Source organism: Xyrauchen texanus, chromosome 32 (genome assembly GCF_025860055.1).
Source record: "Xyrauchen texanus isolate HMW12.3.18 chromosome 32, RBS_HiC_50CHRs, whole genome shotgun sequence".
Classification (NCBI taxonomy): Eukaryota; Metazoa; Chordata; class Actinopteri; order Cypriniformes; family Catostomidae; genus Xyrauchen; species Xyrauchen texanus.
Genome location: NC_068307.1, coordinates 28931109 through 28947357, shown reverse-complemented (window position 1 = coordinate 28947357; position 16249 = coordinate 28931109). Strand labels below are relative to the sequence as shown.

Here is a 16249-nt window from a genome sequence, read left to right as displayed (position 1 = left end):
TATTCAATCTTGATCTTTATAGTTCCACGTCTTCATCTACTGATGAGGATATTAGAAACTTTGTGGAACCATCAGAACTCCCTAAACTGACGACTGAGGAAAATATCTTGATTCTGAGATAAAGTTGGAGGAGTTTGGCGAGGTAATTAAGGTCTTGTCTATAGTCAAGGCTCCGGGGTCAGATGGTTTTACCGCTGAATTTTTTTTAGATCTTATGCTACAGAACTGGCTCCACTTTTGCTAGATGTTTATACAGAATCATTAAAGTATGGACATTTTCTGCCAACCGGTTGCTGCCATCTCACTTTATGCTGAAATGGTGTTTGTTATGATAGAATATGATTATCTTCAAGATTTTGGAAATATAAGGTTTCGGGAACACAATTATTGGATGGATTAAGTTACCCAGTAGCAGCGGATCACACACATATATTAATTTCAGATTATTTTACTCTGGATAGGGGCACCGGTAGGGTTACTCTCTTTCCCCATTATTGTTCTGTCTTGCCCTGGAACCATTAGCAGCCACGATAAGAAAGGAGGATGATTTTCCAGGTGACGGTGGGAGGTGTGGTGCATAAACTTTTGCTTAACCAGATGATATTTGGCTTGGTTTGTGCTATGACATGCACTGTTAACTGTGGGACCTTATATAGACAGGTGTGTGCCTTTCCAAATCAGTAAAGGTTAAATGTTGATTCTGTATATATATATATATATATATATATATATATATATATATATATATATATATATATATATATATATATGTTTTGCTTTTATTTTTGTTGTTGTGTGAAGCAATAACAACCACAAGTTCTAAAAACATCTAATTCAGCTGCTGCCACTGACTGGCAGAAACACATGCAGTCCTGTGTGTAAACAAACACTCAAGATGTGAGATTTAAAAACCAGCGTCTCTGCTTTTGAATCTTGAAGCACCCAAACATCACCATGGACTGTAATACGTTTGTGTATTCAGAACATTTCAGCGTGGATTGTATTGCATGCTTGTGATCCAGTCACAGGAACTGAAGGATGGGGCAGTTAAAACACAGTTAGACTGCAAATCCGTGAGTAAAAAAATGAATTCATGAATATTTCATAGGTCGTGACTGTTTGATTTAGGTTTATGGTGCTGCTTGACTGAAGAGTTTAATATATTCTGCTGAAATGTGTTGGATGTGAGTTATATGTTAATCCTGAGATGTATAAATCTTCAGAATGCATCTCAAATATGGATCTTTTGGAGGGCTTCATGATTTTAGCCAATCACAACAGTGGGTGTTTACATTGAAGTCTTAAAGGGCCAGACTGCTTAAAACTGAGCGTTTCAGACAGAGGGCGAGACAGGGTGGAAAATTACTGTATAATTAATCAATTCTAAAAAAAATTTTTGCCAAAAAATCTACGATCATTATAAGTAGACCTCAGGAAAGATAATAAAAAATGTCATGACCCCTTTAAAGGACTAGATCACCCAACAATGGTTTATCACTCACGGCACCTTCATGTAGTCTCAAACCTGTAATCATTTCTTCAGTGAAATACAAAAGGAGATGTTTGGCAGAATGAAAGCCTCAGTCACTGTTCACATTCATTTTATTGGTAAAGACGCATTGAAACTGAATGGTGACTGAGGCATTCCTTAACATTCTGCTTTCGGGTTTGGAACAACAGTAAGTTGAGTACATTATGACATTTCATTCAAAGGTAAACTATTCCTGTTGTATTCCTTTGATCTGTAGTTTTTTGTGAAATGACAACTTACATTAGATGCCCAAAACACATCTCAGAGAATACAAAACCTGTCTGTTCTTACCGTCTCGGTTTATTGAGGTTGTGTGTGGCACCGGTTGCTGGAAGAAATGTATTTTTTTTACAATGAACAACTCATCTCCACAAAAATACCATTATTATCATCACAAGGTTTCATTTGTATTTTCAGACACTCACCATATGTAGGTTCATGTGAACATCGCCGGTAATGTTAGTTCCAAGTATGTTTGGTGCAAATATGGCACCATCGTTCTGGTCAATACTGACGTTTAAATGACTTGGGTTCAGAATCGATGGCTGGCCGAGTGACACAGCATTATTATTTGTATTAACAGGAAGTGCAAGGTTATTATTTTGTTGTGACATATTTCTGAAATATGTTTTAATGCTGTTATGGATGCTGGATCCTTCTGGTAAAGAAATAAAACAATGTGTAAACTCCACAGTAAAGATTATTCAAGACTGAGAAACAATTATTTTCTAGAAAACAAGAGATCTTTTCTTACTTTTCACAAGTTTTCTCCATTTGTGTTTAACAATTTTAAATGTCTTTTGTTAATTTCAGGAGTCCTCCAAATTCTCTCTGGATCCGTTCCTGCAGAAGATCAACAGTTATGAGGAGGAATTTTCCCAGCATCCAAAATAAACCTTTCAACATGCTGTCCAATATCCTGATTTAATACAAGTGAATCTCAATCGACAGCATGTGAGACATAATATTGATCACCACAAAATGTTTTTATACCCTTCTTTTCTTTAAAAAAAAGCAAGTGAAAAGGTCAGTCAGTGATTTAATGACAGTAAAATCATGTTAACGCACACATTGTTTATGTCTTGTGTCTATACTTTTGAAACAGTATTTTAATGTGTACAGATTAAACCCCATTGACTTGCATTGGAAGTGTCTCACTGAGCACATTTACATGCTCGATCTTACACTGATTATGATTAATAAGCCAACAACGCTCGTGTTGGTGTGAACACATTAAATGCTGCTCCTTTAAAGGGCAAATGGATTACTTTTATGTTTCATATGTGATTTTTGGAACTTCAAAAGTTCTTGTCTGGTTCTTCTAAATAACTTATACACACATCTGGGGTGGCATGAGGGTGAGCTATTGCTTTAGAGACCTCACAACCCCCCCAAAAATGGATGGGATACAGGGGGAGTTGTGCCCAAACCTCTTTAGTGTCCCTCAATCTATCTCTTATTAATTATCAGACAGGCTAGCCTTTTGTGGGTAACACACACACAAATACACATGTGTAACTTGCGTGTAGTTTGTGTGTAGATTGTGTGTTATGGGTAACATGATATTTTTGACAGCCAGTTGCATCTCATGAAATTTCAGTGTGACAGTAATGAATCCTGTTCCAGATTTTTCCTGATTTGTTGTATTTTCTTTTTGATATACAAAAACACTTCAAAATAAATGTTATTCTATTACTTTCTGATTGTCTTGAAAATATTTGGAAAATGTGACACTATCTGGGCATTTTGTGCATCCATTTTTAATAGATATACACTGATCGGCCATAACATTAAAACCACCTGCCTAATATCATGTAGGCCCCCCTCGTGCCGCCAAATCAGCTCTGCCCCATTGAGGCATGGCCTCCACAAGACCCCTGAAGGTGTCCTGTGATATCTGGCACTGAGACATTAGCAGCAAGTCCTGCAAGTTGCAAGTTGAGAGTTCGGGTCTCCATGGATCGGACATGTTGGTCCAGCACATCCCATAAATGCTCAGTCGGTTTGAGATCTGGGGAATTTGGAGGCAAGGCAACACCATGAACTCTTCATCATGTTCCTCGAACCGTTCCCGAACAATGTGTGGCAGGGTGCATTATCCTGCTGAAAGAGGCCACTGCCATCAGGGAACACCACTGCCATGAAGGGGTGCACCTGGTCTGCAATGATGTTTTGGTAGGTGGCATGTGTCAAAGGAACATCCACATGAATGCCAGGACCCAGGGTTTGCCAGCAGAACATTGCCCAAGGCATTTCACTGCCTCTGCCGGCCTGCCTTCTTCCCATGGTACATTCTGCTGCCATCCCTTCCCCAGGTAAATCACTCACACGGACCCGTCTGTCCACATGATCTAAAAGAAAACATGTTTCATCAGACCAGGCCACCTTCTTCCATTGCTCCATGGTGCAGATCTGATGCTCACGTGCCTATTGTAGGGTCTGCATGGGTGCTACGTAGCAAGCTGTGGTGCACTATGTGTGATCTAACATCATGGCGAGCAGTACGTTTTTCAGCAATTAGCACTACAGTAGCTGTTCTATGGGACCGGACCAGACGGGCTACCCTTTGCTCCCCACCCACATCAGTGAGCCTTGGGCGCCCATGACCCTGTCGCCAGTTCACTGGAACACCCCACAAGACCTGATGTTTTAGGCGGGTGGTGGCGTAGTGGCTAAAGCACAGGGCTGTTAATCAGAAGGTCACAGGTTCTAACCCCACGGCTGCCACCATTGTGTCCTTGAGCAAGGCACTTAACTCCAGGTTGTTCCGGGGGGATTGTCCCTGTAATAAGTGCACTGTAAGTCACTTTGGATAAAAGTGCCTGCCAAATGCATAAATGTAAATGTAAAATGTAAATGTTTTGGAGATTCTCTGACCCTGTCATCCAGCCATCACAAAGTGGCTCAGATCCTTATGCGTGCCCATTGTTCCTGCTTCCAACACATGAAATTCAAGAACTGACTGTTCACTTGCTGCCTAATATATGCCACCCTTTGACAGGTGCCATTGTAATGATATAATTAATGTTATTCACTTCACCTGTCAGTGGTTTTAATGTTGTGACTGATCAGTGTCGGGTCTCTAAAGCCCTGAATATGAAAGAGTGTTTGGGAAATTGAGCATGCGTTTAAGGGTTAAACACAGAATGTACTTGTTTATTAATGTGATGCGCTCTTATCTGAAGTCATAAGCTGCAACGGGCTGTTTATGTAGAAATGTGTTCTAGACCAAATACAACTTTGATGCTTTTGTGTTTTATGTTATTATTATTTTTCCGGCTTTCCAATCATGTACATTTATCACGAAATTTTGAAGCTTCTTAATGTTAATGCCAGTTAATTCAAACGGATGCGCTGCTCAGCTATCTCTCTCGCCGCGATCGTCCATAGAAACACTCGTAAGAATGTCCCCAAAAACGTTTTTATTTTTTCTCTTTAGAACATTTTCATGAGTCTGGTGTTCTGGATCAACTGGGGTTGTGAATCATTTTACTGGCCTGTTCAGCAGATTCCTTTAATGCAAATTGCCAAGGAGCCAAGAAAAGTCGTTTAGCACATCATAAATAAATGTTGGTATAATTATTAACCCACTTTGTATGACTGATGTCTGTTCCAATGAAAATGACACAGTTTAAGAGAGATTTTAACATGGTTTCTCAGAATAAGTCTTTTATTTGAAACACTAAAGCATCATATGCTGATATGTGATAGGCCTATACTCTTAAATGACTTATATAATATAAACAATAGCTTCATGAAGTTCATAAAACAATTGTTCATATCCAATGAAAAGGCCCGTTGGCCAAGCGGTAGTGTTTTCACAAATCATGTGAACAGATCTGGGTTAAATTCATTATTTTGTTTTAAAATGTCATAATTGCATCATTTGTTCTCAAAGGTTCTGTGCATAACAGTGCCGTATGTTAATGAGTACCCATGACACTGCCAAAACATGACCTTTCAGAACAGTCCAATATATTTTATTTTAACCAATGGGTGAGAATAAATGAAATTCTGAGATGTCATTAAAAAGTTATTGATTTTGTTTCAATCTTAAATCAAGAAAATAAAAAAAGCCTGTAAACTGGGTGTTCTGTGTATCTCAGCGAGTATTGACGCTGACTATCACACCTGGAGTTGCGAGTTTGAATCCAGTGCATGCTGAGTGACTCCAGTCAGGTCTCCATAGCAACCAAATTGGCCTGGTTGCTAGGGAGGGTAGAGTCACATGGGGTAACCTCCTCGTGGTCGCTATAATGTGGTTCTCGCTCTCAGTGGGGCATGTGGTCAGTTGTGCGTGGATGCCGCGGAGAATAGCGTGAAGCCTCCACACGCGCTACGTCTCCACGGTACCATGCTCAACAAGTCACGTGATAAGATGCGCGGATTGAGGTCTCAGACGCGGAGGCAACTGAGATTCGTCCTCCGTCACACGGATTGAGGCGAGTCACTACGCCACCATGAGGTCTTAAGAGCACATTGGGAATTGGGCGTTCCAGATTGGGGAGAAAAGGAGAGAGAGAAAAAAGCTAGTAAACTTTAGAAAATGCAGTTCACGTTTTTCTTCTCAGTAATTCAACCATTCTGAGAAAAGTTCAGAAGATTAAACTGTTATTACTTGCTGTCAAACTGCAATTTTGATTGATTTAAAGCAATATAATAGTGTGTTTAAGAAAATTGTCTTCAATAGATCTGTTAAAAAGAGATTATAACCTGCAGCAAAGCTACACATGTATCCTGATAGATCAGAACCGGTTTACTGTCCGTGTGATTAAACATGATTTATTCTTTAATGGAAGCAGAATGTGTTATATCAAGCTATTATTCATTATAAAGAAATACAAGCAATTGGAAGTATATTATTGATATCAGCATATGATGCTTTAGTGTTGCAAATAAAAGACTTTAACTTGTGACTTACTGCTTTTACAAATGTAATCGTCAGTTCCCATTCAAACCTGTGAAACCTGATGTTATCCTGTGAAACTGGTTAAACTGGGTCAAATTAATTACTATCATACAAAGCAGGTTAATACAATTATTAATATTCATTCAGTTGATCCATCACACGGTCTTCATCTTATGAATTGAAATGAAGTGATCGATGAGCTTTGGGAAATTAGATCATGTTTTAATTGATGTTCTGGTAAACACCTGCGACCTCTGGACCAGCACACTCTCTTTTATTGTTATTCATCTCCGTCTTTTTGTAGGTTCTTCCTCATGTATGTGAACATATCAAATAAAAATGACTTTTCTTTACGGTTTAAAAACAAAAGTGTTAAATGGGCAGTTGTGCGGCTCATTGTAAACATCATTTATTTTCCAGTAACAGCAGTGTTCAATAATAACATCATTAACTGCAGTAATCGATACCTGTTCTCGAACATGAGTTGTGTACGGCGAGGTTTCTCAATCAGCTTTCCTGAAAACATGTTTATTCGTCGCATGACTGCAGATTCAGTAACCATATGTGTTTAGGTGCGTACACACTGCCGGAGACAACGACTCCATCCCATTCATTTTCAATGAGAGCACAGCGACCTCCAGCGACACGAGCTGTCTCGACCGTTGGCGACTAGATGTAGGCGTGTCCAGCGACGCGACAAAGTTGAGACAAGTTCAACTTTATTCAAATGAAGAGCGACTAACGGAAGCGACAGCCAATAGGAGAGAAGACGGGAGAGCTCACGTGATCCTGCAGGTCGCCAGTGGCTGGCGGTGAAGTCGCTAGTGGGCGTTCCCACGACTGGTTGCCTAGTAACGTTTATAAATGACATTCACGGATGTCATTCCATTGCTGTTGACAGCAAATCTCTTTTCTTGGCGCTAAAAACAAACATTTTGGAGGGAAAAGACTAAATATAAATGGAATCAGTACATGAAATGCTTTATATCAAAGATGAATGAGAAACAAGGCGTGCTGTTTGCCAGAGTGGCTGTTTATCTGCGGCGAAAATGCAAATGTCGGTCTGTCTGGGTCCATAAAATCAGTGTTAGCCACAAGCATTGGAGAATGTCATTGTTGTTTTTCTTGAGCAATGTAAACCCCTGTGTGACCTTCGGGACATTTTTGTCTTTTTCATTATTGTTTTTTTTTTTTTTCGATCGTTTTTCAAACTCAGTTCCTATAAAACAAATATAATACACGTGTTCACAAAATATTTACACTCAGGACCTTCAGCACAAAAATGTCTCCATTGAAACCCATTAAAACGGCTATATTTGATCCCAGTGCCATTAAAGCATAACTCATGAATTCTATTATATTATGCTTTCATTCAGGAGACCTAGTTTCAAAATGTAAGTTTTTAATATTTTCCTCCAGATGGTGCCATTTATCTCATGTTTTGGAGAAAATACATGCTTTCCCCCCTATTTTCTGTTTGCATTATTATAGAGCACAGCAGGCCAATTATATATAATGATGCAGGTAAAATTATGTGTGTGTTTGTACGGATGTCAGAGTGTTTTTATTTTTTTTTTGTATTTCTGTACTGAGAAATTTGTGTGTGTGTGTGTGTGTGTGTGTAAAAAACAACCATGGCATTATGTAAACAAACTGGCATTTAAAGGGTTAAAATCTTGAAACTGAATGAATATTTGGTAGTTATAATCAGGACTGATGTTGCTTAAAAATTCTAAGTCTGTGAAAGTGGAAAATAATATTAAAATATAATAATTTTATGGCAGTTCTTTGTCGTGGACATTTTTGTCCTCTAAGGACCTCAGAGTGACTTTTTTTTATTGATGCACAAGGGTTCAAATACTTATTGTAAGACGATTAATGTTGTAAATATTAACCTTCATATTAGGCTATTATATGTTTGCATTATTATCAATGCATATAGAATCAGCAGACATTGAATTAATTTGATAATAATTAATTTTAAATGGTTATTTGCTGAAGTGGGCACAAAAAATGAAATGAGGAGAGAGAGAGAGAGAGACAGAGAGAGAGAGAGAGAGAGAGAGAGAGAGTGAGAGATGTGTATAATGTGTTTTCTCGAGAATAGTTCTTGATATAATGTCCCCTGAGACAAACAGCTGCTTAAACGTGTGTGATGACGCATGAATATTGATCTTAAAGTGATCTCAAACATGTTGTCATTTATTCATCCTCATGTCTTATCGTTTTATGTTCGAGAGAGACGGGATACATCAGTCTGTTCAGATGATACTCCAGTGACCAGCAGATGGAGACATGTGAAAGATTTCACCACTGCAGTTTATTCTCAGAAAGGTCAACCTGTGAGCTCACATTAGTGTCAAAGGTCATTCATTTTCACCTGCTCGACATGTGCTCATGGACACCAATGAAATGGGCAGATTAAATGCATTAATGTTTGTAAGCTTTGGCTTTACTTGGCCATAGTTAACATTTTGACCCCCATGTTCTTACTTCTCACTGGAAAGACAAATCATCAGAAATTATTTATTATTTCAACACCTATAGACAGACAGATACAGTAAATAGATAAAGGAAACAGATCAGTTTGGCCCTGTCAAAACAGATCTCTCTCTCCCTCTGACAACACACACACACACACACACACACACACACACACACACACACACACACACACACACACACACACACACACACACACACACACACACTCACACACACACACACACACTTGTTGTGTTTCCATGTTTTATGGGGACTTTCCATAGACATAATGGTTTTTATACTGTACAAACTTTATATTCTATCCCCTAAACCTAACCCTACCCCTAAACCTAAACCTCACAGAAAACTTTCTGCATTTTTACATTTTCAAAAAACATAATTTAGTATGATTTATAAGCTGTTTTCCTCATGGGGACCGACAAAATGTCCCCACAAGGTCAAACATTTCGGGTTTTACTATCCTTATGGGGACATTTGGTCCCCACAAAGTGATCACACACACATACACACACACACACACACACACACACACACACACACACACTCACACACACTCACACACACACACACACACACACACACACACACACACACACACACACACACACATCTCTAGATGCAGACTTGACATTATTTAGGATCCTATCCCACACCCCCTCCTCCAATACCAAGATTAAATCTTTCTCCCATAATCTCATGATTGAAGCTGAAGCTCCGCCCCCAGACTCTGAATTATCAGGAGTAATACACTGATGCCTCATGACCTTTCCCAAAAGCAGTAATCACCCCTCCCAGAGTATCTGCTGCTTTAGGGGGGTGTGTGCTACTCCCAAAACAGTACAGAGCAGGTGTCACAGCTGTAAATATCTAAAGAACTGAGATCTGGAATCCCAAAATGTTGAACCAGATTCTCAAAGGATCTCAACACTCTCATACAGGACACCGAGTGTAGTGACCCCCCTCACAATCCACTCTGACCAGCAGAAAGGGGAATTACATCATTTAGGGTTCATATGCTCGAGGCAACATTTAAATGTCTGAATGAAACACTCTGGACACTTTTGTCCATATGGAGTGTAAATGTGAGATAACGGGTGTAATTTAACTTCTCCGGTTAGTTTGATAGAAAGGTTTTGCAATGGTGAAATAGGGGCAAGAACTTCCTGTTCAATACAAAATCAGGGAGGGGCTCTCTCAGGGGGAAGCGACCAATGAGACAAATGTCTGAGACTGAACACATAATAATAAAACTAAATCTTGGGTAGATCTCGCCCCCCTTTATCAATCGGCCCATGTAACTTACTGAAATGTAACTTACTGAAATGTAACTTACTGAAATGTAATCTGGGATGCTTCCCATTCCAAATGAAGGACTTCACTATGATCTCAAACTGCTTGAAATAAGAGAGGGGGGCATCTACAGGGAGAGACTGTCGCAGGTAGATGAATTATGGAAAATAATTCATTTTAATAACATTAATCTTCTCAATCGCAGATAAATGTAACGAAGCACACCTGCCCACATCACTCGAACCTTTTTATTAATGGGTCAAAATTAACTCACACTAAATCACAAATCTGCTGGGAATAAAATACCCAAATTCTTAATGCCCTGTTTGTGCCACTTTAAGGCGCCGGCTGAAAAGCCGTTATTGGGCAGTACACTGTCAGAGCCAAAGCTTCAGATTTAGATCAATTAATGAATGAATAATTCTGTGGAGGCAAGGCATAGATCTAATGGAGTCAGAGACGAATAATAAAATATCATCTGGTTAAGCAAAAGTTTATGCACCACACCTCCCGCCGTCACCTGGAAAATCATCCTCCTTTCTTATCGCGGCTGCTAATGGTTCCAGGGCAAGACAGAACAATAATGGGGAAAGAGAGTAACCCTGCCGGTGCCCCTATCCAGAGTAAAATAATCTGAAATTATATTTGTGTGATCCGCTGCTACTGGGTGTCTATAAAGTAACTTAATCCATCCAATAACTGTGTTCCCGAAACCTTATATTTCCAAAATCTTAAAGATAATCCCATTCTTCCATATCAAACGGCATCAACTGAGATGGCAGCGACCGGAGTCTGATCATTTGCCACTGATCACATGATATTGATGAAACGCCTAATGTTATCTGAAGAGCTGCAGTCCCAAATAAACCCCACCTGATCAATATGTATAAGACATGTCATAATTTAATCGTTTAGCCAAAATTTGTGACAATATTTTAACGTCTAGCTGGATCAGGGAAATTCTTCCTCGCTTGGATCTTTTTCCTTTTTAAGAATCAGACTGATCCGGCTTGTGGCATGGTTAGCAGAAAGTTTTCCATTCTTTAATGATTCTTTATAAATTTCTAGCTGTTCTGTTTCATAAGATCTAAAAAATTCAGCGGTAAAACCATCTGACCCCGGAGCCTTGACTATAGACAAGACCTTAATTACCTCGCCAAACTCCTCCAACTTTATCTCAGAATCAAGATATTTTGCTCAGTCGTCAGTTTAGGGAGTTCTGATGATTCCACAAAGTTTCTAATATCCTCATCAGTAGATGAAGACGTGGAACTATAAAGATCAAGATTTAATATTTTAAAGCATTATTAATATTAATGCGGTAAATATTTCACCACCAGCAGATTTCTCGGAGAGAATGGTAGAAAAAGACTCTCTGCTTTATATATCTATCTAGGGCAGTGCATTATGGGAAGTGTAGTCCAGGGTACTCTAAGGATGACACAAAAACAATATAAAAAAAGAGTCCACAGAACAGTGAATAACTGTGACAAGAACTGACTGAAATGAATGAATATAACATGTCAAAGACAAACTATGAGTAAAACTCTTAACACAGTAGATAAAGCAATTGAATCTAATAACACTGTGAACTAAAACATTCAATAATGATGGGGATAAAATCTACTTAAACATGACAATAATAAGCTTAAATATGCAATATAACAATGACAAGTAGACAATTTCAGAAGTTGTACATTTAGTGAACATACACAGTAACTTCACAGATTCATCACGATTGGTAAAGACACGGTAATATTCGGTAAAAGCATGACAACCCTATCAGACAACATACTGTATCCAAGCATTATAGCAGGTGAACAACTCCCCAAACGGATCACAGGTAATGTTCTGCTGTTAAACAGTCTGAACTGCCGTCCATCTCATCTTACGCTGTAAATCTCAGTTATATGACAGACACATGCTGGAAGATCTCCCAGATGAGATGCCATTCTTTCTCTATGTTAGGAAACAGACAGCAGCACGGCTAGTCCCATATCGTCACAAGTCCTTTCCATATAGCCCTTATTAAAGTGCTGACACTCTGAGGGATAGAGGTCGAGTCTGTTCAGTAGATTTAACCGTCTCATTTTCATAGTTTTACTCACGTTAACATTTCTCTCCATGTTCAGGTGCACAGCAGGCTTTTCATATGTGCACATCTCAGGGGGCTCAGCCTCCCATGATGCTATAAGATGTGTGCACATTTCATATATTACATTCTTAACTCATTCAAGCTAGCAGCTCATTTTCATTTTCTCTGTTTGACCGTTTTCTTCTTTTGTCTTTCAGCATTTATGTGCATATTCACATGATCCTATCCTAACCAGTATTTAATAACAACATTGTTTCATTTAGCAGATTGTGATACACGTTCATTTTTCACTTAATATCATTGAAAAACATCTAGTATCAAATATTGTGAGAATCGATTGATCGTATAAATATAAATCTGTATCAGAAGTATCGATATGCGCATGTCTCATGACAATATTTTAGATGATGTGTTGTAGACGCAGAGCAGCTATATTATTATTATTATTATTATTATTATTATTATTATTTTGTGTGCAAGATTCGGAGCAAATCATGTCTCCTGATAAATTAACAATACCGAAGCACAATGAAAGATAGTGTCTGCCCTACTCTGGTCCTTTTAGACTTTGTGCAAACTTAAAGGGACAGGTCACCCAAAAATGTTAATTGTCTCATCATTTACTCACCCTCATGCCATCCCAGTTGTGTGTGACTTTCTTTCCTCTGCTGAACACAAATGAAGATTTTAGAAGAATATTATTGTCACTCCGACAAAACAATTTGTAACAGTTCAATGGAAAGGAGGCGAGAACCGGCTTGACAATATAAATGATAATTAAATCTTAATTAAATAATTAAAAAAATTAACTAGGGGTGGGGTGTGCGGAATCATGACCTGCCCCGCCCTCTGCCCTGCCACATTCCTCCCTTGTTCTCTCAGGCCGAGGAGCCCCGGCATGACTTACACCCCTTACCTTGGGGTGAGGCGTGCCCTTCCGGCCTCATCTGTTGGCAGGTCATCCCCACCTTCCTGTATCTGGGAGGGGACAGGGGGAGGGAAATAAACAACAATAACAAAATAAAACCACAGTAGTTATACACCGTAACGGTGATTATATCCAACAAAAAATATAATAATAATAATATGTAATAAGACAGGGAAAGGCTAACGTGGAGCAGCAGGGGGAGAGAGAGGAAAATAATTATTTACACGCCGGTTCTCTGATACGCTGTAGCTTGTTCCTCGGCCACTCCTCCACCCTCTAGAGGACAACAGCCGCCCCTGCGAATCAGAGGCAGTCCTCCGGCCCCAGGCGGACGGAACACCCCGCCACGTTCTGGTGGAAGGAAGGGGTCTTCCCTGCTTCAGGCAGTCGGCTAGGAGCTCCTCCCCACTCGCGGTCATTAGTCTCAGGCCCTGCCGCGATTAAGCGGCTGGAAGTTTCTCCGCTCTCAGGTGGCCGGTCTCCTCCGTCCCCGGCGGATGGTCGCGGCTGCTCCATTGGGGTGGATGGTAGTGGCGAGGACTCTACTATGGCGCATCCTTCCTCCTTCTTGGGCTTCGGCACCAGTGAAACGAAGTTTGGAAAGGAGGAGGCGAGAACCGGCTTGATAAAATTAATAATATTTTAATAATAAACTTAACCAAAAGACAAATACACACACATACAGGTGTCGAACAGCTGCCCGTAACTCTCTCTCTCTCTCTCTATCACACTGCCGTCATCAGTCGCCTTTATCCCTCCTGGGCTTCATCAGCCTAATTAAGGGCCGGGTGTGTGGAATCACGACCCGCCCTGCCCTCCACCCTGCCCCACATTATAATGTAAAGTAATCCATATGAGTTGCAGAGTAATCTTTACAAATAATGACTCAAATTTCAGCCTGTTCCTCACGTAAAGCTTTCATATGGCACCAGAAGACTTGGATTATAGTGCATTAATGATAGGGGCTCCTTCAATATCTTCCATGTCTTCTGAAGTAATCGGTTGGTTTGGGATGAGAACAGATCAAAATATAACACTGTGCATGTTGCATTACAGTATCGAGGCATGAGCATGATTTCAAGCTCGATTACACTTTCACATGCCAATGCAAGAGCTGAAATATTCTTCTGAAAATCTTCATTTGTGTTCTGCTGAAGAAAGAAAGTCACATCTGGAATGACATGAAGGTGAGTAAATGATGACAGAATTGTCACTTTTGTGTGAACTGTCCCTTTAAGTGTCTGAAACAGAGAGAGTGCTGTTTTAATCATAGAGACACAAAAACATCATCCGGTTCCGGAAGTTAAAATCCCATTCCTGGTTTCATTGGCAAATGGATTTTTTTGCTCTTGTGTTTTAGTGAACAGACTCATAAACCTTAAATACTGTCGCCAGATAATAACTGCTAGCATCTGTAGTACGTGATGTGTTTGCCCAGTTAAGATACTGAAAAAGTCACATACGTGTTAAAGCAACACTGACGTTAGAACAGAAGCGTGTAATGCTCCAGAGGCCCGTTTGGATCTCACGGATGAAACTGTGATCGGTCGAGTGTAAGATGACTCAGTGTGAATGACACGAGAGATCACGGACTGAATTAGACCTGATGAAGCACTGAACCCGCTGCCCTCTGACCTTAACAACAGCACACTTACACATGTGTCTATTACACGTCATTATCTTATTCAGTGTGATGTTTGTGTCATTACTGCAATCGAAGCAACTTAAGAGTGTAATATCTTTTTAAACATCATTTAGATGTTTTAGCACAAAAACAAAGAGTGTTTTTGAATCCCTCATTTATAAAGACATGGTGACGATCAGCAGCATTTAACAACATATTCTGTTATAAATAAAAAGACTGAAAATGTAGCAAAGAGACTCAAATTGGTGAATTACATTTTTGGAATTTTCATAAACATTCGGATCAAAGCGATTCATTAGAATAAATTGTCCTTTCCAACATCATATCTGCAAACTGTTCTCACAGAATCACGTTATATATGCACATCTTTGCTAAATGGTTTTTAGGTGTCTCATTGTACGTATCGCGGCAGTTTCCTGGTGAAATGAACACTTGAGGCGCTACAACACTGAGTGTGTTTACATGCACACCCTAACACGATTATGCTTAATAAGCCGACACCGCTTGCGGACATGTAACACAATAAAACACACTCCTTTATCAGCGTAAAGGCCCTAAACGGCTTATGAATGACCCGATCAACACGGGCACATTTTTACCCTGTACGCCGATTTTGCGTGGCATGTAAACCCCTTACCCGGCTGGCTACTGGTGCTGGTACAGGTACTGGTTACAAATTACATGACAAAAATTGCAATCAGAAACGTAATCTCACTGATTACATTTTAGGGTAATCTAATCTGATTACTTCTGGATTACTTTCAATCTAATTCTAATTTCTTCAATCTAATTTTCAATCTTATTGTATTTTATGTCACATGCATTTGAGTAGGTAAATCATTTTAACATAAAAGTGCAAAGAGGAAGAACATTTATTATACTTTATTACTAGCACAAAGATCTCCTTTTGACATTTTAAAAAGTGCATTAAACATTACATGAATAAATAAAGTGTCTCAGAAGCACCACAAAATGATGGGCTATTGCATTTTCATGTCACATTTACTTTTTCGGACACTATCGGTTAGGTTTAGGTTTAAGGTTTAGGGTAGGGAAATCAGTTTTGTTGATTTAAAACTCGATGGAGCATTAACCTTAAAAACCTCATCTGTTCAGGAGAATATTTAACTTGCTTTTAGCACCACACAGTGGACATTTCACCTCAGTACTCACACAATAAGTGAAATAAACCATGTAATGCCATTTTGCAAAAATGTCGCCATGCTCACATGAGTGTTGTGAGATCAGGCTGAATGTACGAGAGGACAGTTTATCAGAGTGTGTGTGATTACTGCTGCAGTTCATCTGAATGTAACATGCAGTGCTACACCGCTACTCGACGGAAT

The 16249-nt window shown here is 39.4% G+C and overlaps 1 pseudogene; it reads right to left on the bottom strand.

The window, feature by feature from the left end:
* The window catches only part of LOC127625987 (NACHT, LRR and PYD domains-containing protein 3-like), a 45502-nt pseudogene that overhangs the window by 25535 nt on the left and 3718 nt on the right, over positions 1-16249 (bottom strand).